The sequence below is a fragment of the Phyllobates terribilis genome, unplaced genomic scaffold (assembly GCF_046119375.1).
Source record: "Phyllobates terribilis strain yellow unplaced genomic scaffold, ASM4611937v1 Scaffold_1__5_contigs__length_1240528914, whole genome shotgun sequence".
Taxonomy (NCBI): Eukaryota; Metazoa; Chordata; class Amphibia; order Anura; family Dendrobatidae; genus Phyllobates; species Phyllobates terribilis.
In genome coordinates this window covers 896,186,240-896,198,241 of record NW_027362761.1, presented here as the reverse complement: position 1 = coordinate 896,198,241, position 12,002 = coordinate 896,186,240, and the positions used below count along the sequence as shown (strand labels likewise).

General features: G+C 45.0%; 1 long non-coding RNA gene across 1 annotated transcript in view; it reads left to right on the top strand.

Moving 5' to 3' along the window:
* The window catches only part of LOC141171859 (uncharacterized), a 59,401-nt gene extending 51,165 nt beyond the window's left edge, over positions 1-8,236 (top strand). The window contains exon 3 of the long non-coding RNA XR_012252389.1: positions 7,824-8,236. This is a non-coding gene — a long non-coding RNA (uncharacterized lncRNA). The remainder of the gene's footprint in view (positions 1-7,823) is intronic.
* Positions 8,237-12,002: the final 3,766 nt, after the last annotated feature.

Here is a 12,002-nt window from a genome sequence, read left to right as displayed (position 1 = left end):
CCCTGGCTGGAATGGAATGGGAGACCACAGAATCCACTGTTAGTTCTTAACCCTTTTCTAATCCAGCAAATGCCCAACACCTAACATTATCTCCCCTTCCACTTGATGCTCCTTTACCTCAATGAGCAGGGGAGCATGAATGTGGTCTACCGCTTCCCAGGGATGATCCTCAGATCCATGGCCCCTCCAGTGTACTGGGTAACTTTTTTTTCCACAAACCATCTTAGACCCCATAATAGCCTGCACGTCGAGTTTATCACCCCTGGTGTCTGTAGCAGGTTGGGGTTCAGCGAGTTTTGTCAGGCGAACGGGTTTAAGGAGCGACACATGAAAAGTGTCGTGACTCCTCAGGTGTCGTGGTAACTGTAACCGGTACATTACAGGGTTTACTTGGGCCAAAATTTTGAAAGGACCAATAAAGCGGGGGGCAAACTTAGCAGATTCCCCATGTACTTTATTATTGCAAGCCATGAGCCACACTCTGTCGCCCAGATAGAATACGGGAGCAGGACGATGAAGAGTGTCAGCCAACTCTCTCATTCGATTCTTGGGGGTCAATATAGCATCCTGGGTATGGTCCCAAACCTCCCGTGCCTCCAGAGCCAAATCTCTGACCCCAGGTTCCATAGAGGGAACTGGCATAGGAACCAGAACGCATGGATGTTGGCCATTATTCAGAAGAAGCGGAGTCAGATCTGTGGAGTCTGCCACGGGTAATGGGTGGAGAAGACCAGCCGGACTTTGATGGGATGATTTACCTCTCGCACAGGAGACACACGCAAGAACAAATTCCTTAATGTCCTGGCGCCACCGGGGCCACCAATAGGACCGTTGAAGGAACTTTGTGGTACGTTTGACACCAAAATGAGCTCCGATCTTAGGGGCATGTGCCCAGGAGAGCACCTCATTTTGTAGATTAGGGGGAACGAACGTCCTCCCCGAGGGGACCTAGTTTAAGGACACTGGAGCCACCCTCCGCATACTTCCTGAAGGAACGGTGAGCCTGGGCTGGTCATCGTCCTCAGCCGTATCCATGGACCGGGACACAAGGTCTACCCGAGGGTTCTTTTTGATATAATCTGACAAGACCTGGGTCTCGGGGACAGACAGAGGATTTGTGTCGGGGGCCACATCGGTAGCAGGCTCAGAAACTACCCTCCGGGTGACTGTAACCATACACTGAGACACACAATTCTCACTCCAGGAAGAAATTCTCCCCGTATTCCAGTCAATGTGTGGAGTGTGACAACGTAACCAAGGAAGACCCAATAGCACCTCATCTAATCCACCGGGAATAATAAGAAAGGAAATAACCTCCCGGTGACCCTGAGGATATGACATGGTGAGGGGAATCGACAGGTGGATGATTTGTGTGTCCAGGAGTGAACCGTTGACTACCCTAATGTTCATTGGTCTTGGCAGTAACTCTATAGGGATGGCGTGCTTTAGGGCAAACGTAGATGACAAAAAATTTCCATCGGCGCCAGAATCCACCCACGCCTTGGCAGTAACCGTGGTTGTTCCGAAGAACAATGTCACCTTATACAATAATTTGGAGGAAGAAGCCCCAGAATCTAACACACCTCCTCCAACGGTGGTAAGACACACTCGTCTTCCCGACTGCTTGGAACCCTTATTACCGGGGTATTCCAAGAGATGTGCAGGTCAGGAACGAGAGGGACTAGACTCAGTCCGGGATGTATCCATAGCCTCAGGCTCCGAGTCAGGAGTCGCGGGTTTGGAAATGGGTCTAGAGAAGGATGGTGCCAACCCACACTGTGGTCTAGGGACCTCCAGCTCTAACTTGTGTTCTGCATGACGCAAATCTATTCGGTTAGTGAGAGAGATTAACTCCTCCAGGGAGGTTGGAATCTCTCTGGTAGATAGAGCATTTTTAATATGCCCAGCCAGTCCCTTCCAGAACACCGGGATTAAAGACCGCTCAGGCCAATCCAATTCAGCCGCTAAGGTTCTGAACTGGATGGCATAGTGGCTGGCGGTGACCGAACCCTGGACCAACGCAAGAAGTTTAAGAGCCGTATCATGCGTGACCTGAGGACCTAGGAAAACAATCTTTAGGGCATTAAGAAAGAGACCCGCATTAGCCACTACCGGGTCATTGCGCTCCCACAGAGGGGTAGCCCACTCCAGAGCCCTGTGGGAGAGTAACGAGATGACATAACCCACTTTGGCCCTTTCGGAGGGGAACCATGCCTCCATCATCTCCAATTGAATGGAGCATAGATTAATAAAACCTCTGCAGAATCTGCTGTCACCAGAAAATTTTTCCGGGAGAGCAAAAGGGGGTAATGGAGCAATTGCAGCTGCCGCAGCATTTACCGCTGCTGAGTTAACCAGATTGGCTGCTTGAGAAGCCGCCTGGGTAGCTACTGCAGTGATATCAGCTACCGGGTCAGCTTGTTCGAGAGTACTAAGTCTGGCCTCAAGTTGCTGTATATAGCGCTGCAGTTGCTGGTTGTCAGCCATGTTCGGCAAGACCCTGGCGCTCTGATACTGTTAAGGGGACGTTTGCAAACAACTTTATTAAATAATGGAAAGCAACCGAACCCGGGGTCCGCGATGCAGCCTGGTGGACTGCGGCCAAACACCTTCCGGGTGAGAAGGCAAAACAACCAACTTAAATAACAATCTCCTCCGTGTTACTGCACACCGAAACAGGAATAGGGATTCGCACTATCTCCATTAACTGCATGAGAGATGTGCGATAAATAATGTATCTGTAGTCCTGTTACAGCACAGGGACAACACAGTTGGCGCTAGGATGCGTGTGTGACTCACGCCGGCAAATACGTGCTCCCAGCCGGCGTGCTACCAGACTAAGTAGTATCTCTCCACGTGGCTTACAGGTGGTACCGGGAATAGGGTGTCTGCAGACTGCTCGGGGTGTAAGGCGACCCCTTTGTCGGAGCCAGACTGTCAAATGAAGCTACCTGCCTATTTCCACTAAACCTGCCTGCCAGAAACTAAAGCACACGTGGAGCCCAAAAGACCAAGAGTCCACACAACACCATCACAGCTCAATGATCAGAGCGCACCGCCATGTTTGTGGGCGGGCTTTTTAAAGATTAAGCCCTGCCCACCGTCACACCATGGGTGACGTCACCCGCGACCAATCAGGCGGTGCCAGGTCACCGGATCAGCTGACTCCCAAACCACCAATCACGGTCCGCCATGTCGCGGGCATGCTCAGTACAGAGAATCCTGGACATAGGCTTTAGCAGCCCTCTCTCCCTCCGCAACCTATCCTTCATGTTGCTAGAAACAAAGACCTGAGAGACAGCCTGTACATCTGGTGTACCTGCTAGGTGTTGGGACTGATGATGATGCTGAGCAGTAGTACAGATGCATTACTAGCAGGCCATTTACTTATTTGAATCCATGGTAGTGGAAGTATGCATCTGTTAAAAATGGTGAACAGAGCAGTAGTCTTACATGCGCGCTACCGCTCCATTCACCTAGGGGACAAGAGTCAATGAGTCAGATCCTGTCTATTGCTATCCATGGTCTATATGACTGCTATAAAACATATCTCTAAATGCTGATAATAAAGGCCCAGGCAAGATGGCTGCTCCCATAGTCATGAAAATAACATAAAAAAATCGATAATAAGAACATAAAATATATATCACTATATGTTTGAATATATGAAAATTAATACATTCTCTTTTGGACATGTGAGTATAGAAAGCAAGTAACTTTCTTCCTACCATCTGATCTGTGTCATCAGCCCTCCAGATTCTACAATAAAAGGCATGATACACAAATCTAATAATTTAGGACTGACCAATAAACCATAACCTTTTAATGAGGCATCCTGAAACATCTGTCTGTCGGCACCTGGGTTATAAGAATATGTTCATTAAATTTGGGGCAGTGATCATAGCTGTTTTAATAGGTTTACATACATTTCAGAGCTTTAATTATCAAATCTTTGTTAAAATTAATTTATAAAGGGTTTAGGCTAAAATGCAAAAGCAGGTTAATTTAGCCTTGAAGACTTTACCATGTACTGCAGAAGATGTCTTTATTTTTAATCTCGTCATATATTTTCGTTAATTTGACAGCCAATATTACATGGGGTTTAATTTGCTGTGAAGATTTTTAATAATATATTCTGCCTTTATGAATCTTCTATATGGGCTGCTGAGAGACAGGGCATATTATCTTTCATATTTAATTATTAGGAAGAAATATCATTTGTGTTACGGTATATGCACAAAAGTATTGGGACACCTACACATTAAAACTACATGAACTTTTATGACATACCAATATACATCTACTGACAACATTATGGCGTTTGCCCCAATTTTGCATCTTAAAGAGCTTCCACTCTTATGGAAAGGTTTTCTGCAAAATTTTGGAGTGTGTCTGAAAATTTATATCCCATTCGTTCAGAAAAGCATTTGTGAGGTAAAATACTGACGTTGGATGAGAAGGCCTGTTTCCCAAACTGCGTTCTAGTTCTTACCAAAAATGTTTGATAAGATTGGGGTCAGAGTTCTGTGATGGCCAGTCATGTTCTTCCACACCAGACTCACCCGATCATGGCATCATGGATCTTGTTTTGTGCACCAGAGTACATGATGCTCGAACAGAAAGGGCATTTCCAAAGGGTTCCGACAAAGTTGGAAGCATACAATTGTCCAAAATTTCTTGATATACTCAAGCATTAGAATTTCCTTTAGTGAAACTAAGGGGCTTAAGTCAACATCCGAAAAACAACTCAAAGCATTATCCCTCCTCACCAAACTTTACAGATGACACAATGCAGTGAGGCAGATAACATTCTCCTGGCATTCTACAAATGTAGACTTAGCTGTCGGGCTGCGCACATTTTTTATGCTGATGTTAAAGAGTACCTGTAACTTGCCATAAATATATAATCCTTAACCTAATCTAAATGCCTCTGTTCTGTATCTGGTGTTTTTCTTTTATTCCTACACCTCTCCATCCTTGAGATGTGGATCCTCTTTATCTATATGTGAATCTAATCTTGTTAGGAAAGGGGGTGTGATCCTCAGAAAGAAACATTTAGAAAAAGTTGAAGATTGCGACCCTTGGCTAGAAAGACTAGATTTACATACAGAAATGAGAGGGCCATATCTCAGGGATGCAGAGGTGCAAGAACAAAATAAAAATTATGCTAGATTCCATAGAACAATGTTAGTTGCGCCAGGTAATAAATTACATCTTTATGGCAAGGGACAGGCCCTGTTCAATGTTATAAGATGGTGGGAACTCTGCAGTTATTGAGCCTTATAAACAAATCGACCAACATAAATAATATCATGGGTATCGGGTATAGAAGAAAAACAACTTATCCTCCATACCCATGATAAATAGCCAACTCGAAAATAGATACAAAAAACTAGAGGAAATCGAGTATACGGCGTAACTAGAAAAAGCTTTATTAAATATTGAAAAATCACATTAAAAAGTGTAAATTACAAATACATGTGAGTTGCGGAGCATATCAAAAAGTGAAGAGTAGAAAAAGCGGCCAAAATCATGCTGCAGCGAGGGAGAACGTACAGACTAATAGAAAAAGGTAATCAAGGAAGAAATCCTAAAGTAGACCATCAGTAAAAATATTCTCCCAAGGTGCAGAGATGATCAGGCTTACATGGATCATGGTACACTTAAATTGGGAGCAAGGAGTCCATAACTCCAAAGGTCAAAGAGAGTCTGGATACAAAAATACATATACAATTTAGCTTAGAGACATGAAGCATTCAGAGGGCATCCAGCATATACAATTACTATATATAAAGATAAGTCACCAATATAAATATAAGTACCAGGGGCAGGGAGGACAGGAGGGTAAACTAGCAAGGCAGGAGAGAACAGGTGTAAAGCCCGCAAGCCTCGATGCGCGTTTCGCGTAGATCGCTTTATCAACAGGCGTCGCTGGTCCAGGAGCCGGCATCTTTTTAAATAGCGAGCTACAGTGGTCACGTGTGACGTCATGTGACTGGAAGAAGATGGCCGCCGACCGGAAAGCATATCTGGCACATGCGCCGGGGTCACCCCAAACATCCCGCCCCCCGCAACGCCCATCAAAGCAGACGCGACGCCCCGGAAGCGCCAAAAGGACCACATCCGGAGCGTCGCCAATGCCATGCAGACAGACGCGCGGGATCGCAGGAGGGTAAGCAGCCCCGCGCATGCGCACCGCCCACCTCAAAGTGTCAAATCCAGCTTCCACCGTAGTCACAGTTACGTATCCAAAACAAACAACCTCCTCACAATGTCATATCTGTTATCAATAAAAGTCACTATCAAAAGCGGAGACTTATAATAGAGTTCATATAATAAGATACGACGATGTTAAGAATTCAGTTCCACGACAGAGCATGGACAGCCAGGTGGGCGGGATCCATCAGGGCCCATCAGTCATCCTTCTTCATACGGTTAGAAAGTGCTTTCCATAAGATGAAAATACGTAGTAGCCGGAATAAGGACCAGAAATATTTGTAAACACTAGATAAAAAGATATATATGAAAAGTAAGACAGTTAAAATCAAAAGGATAAAATCAAACAGAAATAAAATGGGCACACCATATCTGCTTAACCCGCCATATGTTAGATAGCAGGGACTACAGGAGAGCACAAAAAGGCCAAAATAGGCGCTAAAATCAAACGTAACATAGGGAAATAACAAATAGCGAATATACCTCAATCAGGGTTATATATGGTTCAAAAGGCCATGAGTTAAATCCAAGAAAGAATGAAAATAATCATAACACATGTGAGACGCAGAGCAGCACTATACTAAATCATAAAAATGATGAGAAGCCTAGATTTTCATTCAGACCCCGCGGTGCCAGGGTGTCAAGAGTGATGATCCATCTCGCCTCCTTTTGTGCCAGGAGGCGTTTGGCATTCCCACCCCGGGAGCCGAGACACACTTTATCAATCCCCTGCACCCTAAGTGAGCGAGAGTCACAATTATGAACATCCTTAAAGTGTCGGGGTAGTGTCTTCAGCTCCCGGGGATCTGTGGCCGTCCGTGCCGCGCCAATGTCCCGTACGTGTTCCCGAACCCTGAGCCTGCAGACTCCTGGAAACACTCATGCACTATGCTCCTCAACACTCAGAGACCACACTCTGTAACTTTATGTGGTCTCCCTCTTCATAAGTTGATGTCATTCCTAAAAGCTTCCAGTTTTCATTAATACCATTCACAGCAAATCGGGAAAATATTTAGGAAGAATTCAGGGAGCTCTTTAGAATGACCCATTCTAAATGTTAGCAAGGGTAGACTACATGCCTAAGATCTGGATTTTATACATTGTTGGTAATGGGACCAAATGAAAACCTGAACTTAATAAATAAGACATGTGTCCCAATACTGTTGTCTATAAAATTGATATCCATGAGTTAGACCTTTTCTCCTAGATTATACTAGTCTAACAGTACAGCATTTGTTCCACTGCACTGGATATCATCTATTTTATTAATATAAATATTACATTTTTAAATCTATAAATATGTGTGTCTAATCTGTTTCTTTTTCAGTAGGGCAACATTTCATTCACTATATGACACTAATTTGATATACTCAGCACAACAAATTTTATAAATAGCATTGTTCAGTTCACTCAGACCACCCTGTAACTGGGCACTTCACATAGCAGGATAATTGTTGGGAGCTTGCCATTTTCTTCACTGTGTTTTCCTCTATCAGTCTTTCTTGATTTCTTGTGGACTTTAATTTAATATAAAACTGTAAAGATTTACTGTTAAGGGTCATTGCCACAATATGATTGCATTTTATAATCATTTAATTTTATTGCAGACGCTGTGAAAGAGTGATTTGGGCCATCTGACAATACAGCCTACAAACTAATAATGAACGAGCACTAAAATGCTCCAGTGGTTAATACTTGAATTGAGCAGGTCGGATGCTGGGACAGGCTCGATTCGAGTAATGAGTATAATAGGAGTCAATGGGAGACTCGAGCATTTTTCTGGAAGACTATAACAGTAGGGCTGGGAGGCAGAAAAATCGCTGAAATGGATGGCAACAGAGCTCCAATGGAATGGGAACAGCATGTGGAAGATGACTGGATGCATCTCTGACCCCAAGTCGCTGCTGGGAACGATGTTGTCAGAGTTTTACGCCACTTTTATGGACTGACAATAAAACATACAAAATCGGAGATGAAATGGATTTTACACGAAAAAAAATGCTAGGAAACATTCTTTCCTGTGTAATGACTTATATTGAAGACAAAATTAAAAAGAGAAAAAAAATAAAAATGCCTCCTTCATCCCTTAATAGCCAGGCCATCTCTCACCATATTTGCTCATCGCCTATGACTACATTAGATGACATAGTAGAGGGGGAAATAAAACTACACCCAACAGTAGTCTCCTGTAAATGTAATTTTAACATTTTACTACCTTATCTAGGCATGTGATGTGTGTGATATGGTCAGATACATCCTTTTTAATTTATGAAGGAGGGACTCTAAAGCTTCCAAAGCCAATGCGGACAATGCAAGGACTGCCAAAAAGTGGAAAGATGAAGGACTCCGATACACCCTGTATTACACATAAAGGAGGGTCTCATACACATTCTGTTAAAATTGTTAGGTAGTAGGACTCCTAAACTCATAAAGCCTATGCATGAAGTGCAAGGGCTGTCAAGAATTAGAAAGAGGGACTGCAATACAGCCTGGAAAACACATAGAGGAAGGCCTCAGAAAACATTTTTTTCCATTTTTTTAGGAAGTGGTACTTGTAGACAGGTAAAGCCTATGTACTAAGTGCAAGGGCTGCCAAAAATTAGGAGGGATTGCAATACACCCTGGAAGACACGTAGAAGAGGGCCTCAGAAAACATTTTTTTCCCATTTTTAAGAAATGGGACCCCTAGACTGGTAACTAAGAGCAAGGGCTGAAAAACATTTACCCATGGGGGTATAAATATATATATAAGAGAATTGTAGAGGTAGGCCTCATACACATCGTGTAAAAACTATGAAGGAGGGCATCATACACACCATGGAAAAATCTAGAGAGAGGGTCGCATGACGACCCTATAAAGATTTTGAGTGAGGGCCGTCTGATGACCCTATAAAGATTTTAAGTGAGGGCCTTCTGATGACCCTATACAGATTTTGAGTGAGGGCCGCCTGATGACCCTATACAGATTTTGCGTGAGGGTCGCCTGATGACCCAATAAAGATTTTGAATGAGTGCCCCCTGATGACCCGCTAAAGATTTTGAGTGAGGGCTGCCTGATGATCCTCTAGAGAATTTGAGTGAGGGCCACCTGATAACCCTATAAAGATTTTGAGTTGGCTTGCCTGATGACCCTACATTTGAATTGGCTTTATGTTCCACTGCTGTCATCCAGTGGAGTAGTGAAGTTTGGGCCAATCCAGGCCTTGTTCATTTTGCTAAGAGTCAGCCTGTCAGTATTTTCAGTTGACAGGCAGATGCGCCTATTAGTAATTATGCCCCCAGCAGCACTAAAAACCCGCTTAGACAAAATGCAAGTGGCAGGGCAGGCCACCCCCTCCAAGGCATAGAGGGACAGTTCATGCCACATGTCCAGCTTGGATACCAATAGTTGTATGGCACAGAGTAATCACAGAGGATGGTGGTATGGTCGGCTAAGTACTCTTTCACCATCTTCAAAAACTTTTCCCTCTTTGTCAGACTACCCTGTTCATAAGGCCCTGAGAGCTAGGAGGGTCTAAAGAAACTCTCTCAGATCTTTGATAGTGGTCCCCTGCCTCTGTTGGACCTGGTGTGTGTCTCTCTCGTCTCTACTCCTTGGTTGCCCTAGGATCTTTGACCTCTGCAACCAGCGTTGTTACTAATTGTTCAACTAGGGCCTTATGGAATTTCACTATTTTACTTACTCTCTCCACTGTAGGAAGGAGAGATAGAAAGTTCTCCTGGTAACATGGGTCGAAAAGGGTGAACAAAGAGTAATCAGAGTTGGCCAAAATGCGCATAAATCAAGGATCACGGGAAAGGCAGCAGAACATAAAGTCAACCATGTATGCCAGACTCCCAAAATGCAAGACTTCCCAGTCCCCACCAGGAGGACGACTCTCCATCTCCTCCTCCTCCATCTCCTTCTCCTCTACCTTATCAGCCCATCCATGCTGAACAGATGGAATGAAGGTGGTGTGGATAGTACCCTCAGTAGCACAGGCAACCATCTCCTGTTTCTACTCTCTATAGCCTCCTCCTCATCATTATCACCCAATCCACACTGAGAAGATGAGATGAGGCTGGGCTGGGTAGTATCACCCTGTTTAATTTCTTCTTCCATCTCCACCTTATTCCCATGCAAAGCTACCTCTTTAATTTTGAGCAGTGAGCGTTTGAGTAGACACAGAAGCAGGATGGTTATGCAGATTATCGCTACGTCATCGTCACTCACCATCTTGGTTGGTTTGTCAAAGTTTTGTAGAACCTCACAGATGTCAGACATCCATGCCCACTCGTTGGTTGTTATGTGCTGAGGCTGACCAGAATACCGCAGGGCATGTTGTAGATGGTATTCAACTACTGCCCACTGCAGCTCACAAAGCCTTGCCAACATATGTAATGTGGAGTTCCAGTGTGTGGTCATGACGGTGAGCTGGTACTTGCAAGTGTTGTTACAGCAGTGCTAGACAGGTGGCAGCTGTAGCTGACTTGCGGAAATGGGTGCACACAAAGCGAACCTTCACTAGTAGCTCAGGCAAATCTGGGTAGATTTTTAGAAACCGCTGAACCACTAAGTTGAGTATGTGGGTCAAGCATGGTACATGTGCGAACTTGCCAAGCTTCAGAGCGGCCACCAGGTTACGGCCATTATAACACACCACCATACCTGGTTGTTGGCTCAGCAACAAGAACCATAGATCTGTCTGGTCTGTTATACCTTTAACAGCTCTTCGGTGGTGTGTTATTTGTCGCCTAAACAAATTAGTTTCAGCAGAGACTGTTGACACTTCACCGAGGCAGTTCTGCACTGCTTCCAGCTTCTGACTGGTATGGACGACGTGCCCCAAGATGACAATTCAGACATGGAGAAAGAGGAGGAGGAAGGGTTGCAGTAACTGGTGTAGGAGGTGGAGGAAATCATGATATGATAGAACTAGGGCCCGCAATCCATAGCGTTGGTAGCACAAGGTTCAGGGAAATGTGTGCCATCAGAGAAATGTAGCATTTCTGGCCACAAGCACTTGTCCACAAGTTGGTGATAAAGTGTACCTTCCCAGTAATTGTGTTGGTCAGGGCATGGGTGATGCTATGAGACACGTGCTGGTGCCAGGCAGGGACATCACAATGGGAAAAATAGTGGTGCTGGGGACTGAGTACAAAGGGATGGCCACCACCATGAGGTTGCGGATAGCCTGAGTATCCACAAGCCTAAATGGCAACATTTCCAGAGCAAGCAGTCTGGAAATGTGCCTGTTTAGTGTTTGGGCTTGTGGGTGGGTGGCTGGGTATTTTCTTTTGCGCTCCAAGGCCTGGGGTAGGAACAGCTAAATGCTGGGACAAGGAATTGGATGGAGATGTGGTTGCTGATGGTGCCTGATGTGCAATGACAGGTGCAGGGCTCGAGGCATCTGTGCCTGCGTCCTGGCAGGTGATTGGCAAGCACGTAGCACAGGGGAAGAGACAGTGGTGTCAACCGCAGACCACTGATTGTGGACTCAGGTATTTGGTCAACCTAGTCGGATGCTTTGATGATATGTACCTGAGCATGCTGGTGGTAATCAGGCTGGTAGTGGTCAGGCCCCTGCTGATCTTGGCACGGCACACATAAAAAAATCACAGACCTAACCTGGGAAGGTGCCATGCAGGGTGAGGCCAGCAGCAAATAGAGGGATCTGCAGCATCGCAAAAGGCAGGAAGAGGCAGTGGGGTGGTCTGAGGGAGAAGGAGGGCAACTGCTCCGCAGAGCACCTACACACATCGAGTTCCTGCAGCGGCATACAAGTACTGCAACAGCAATATTAAAC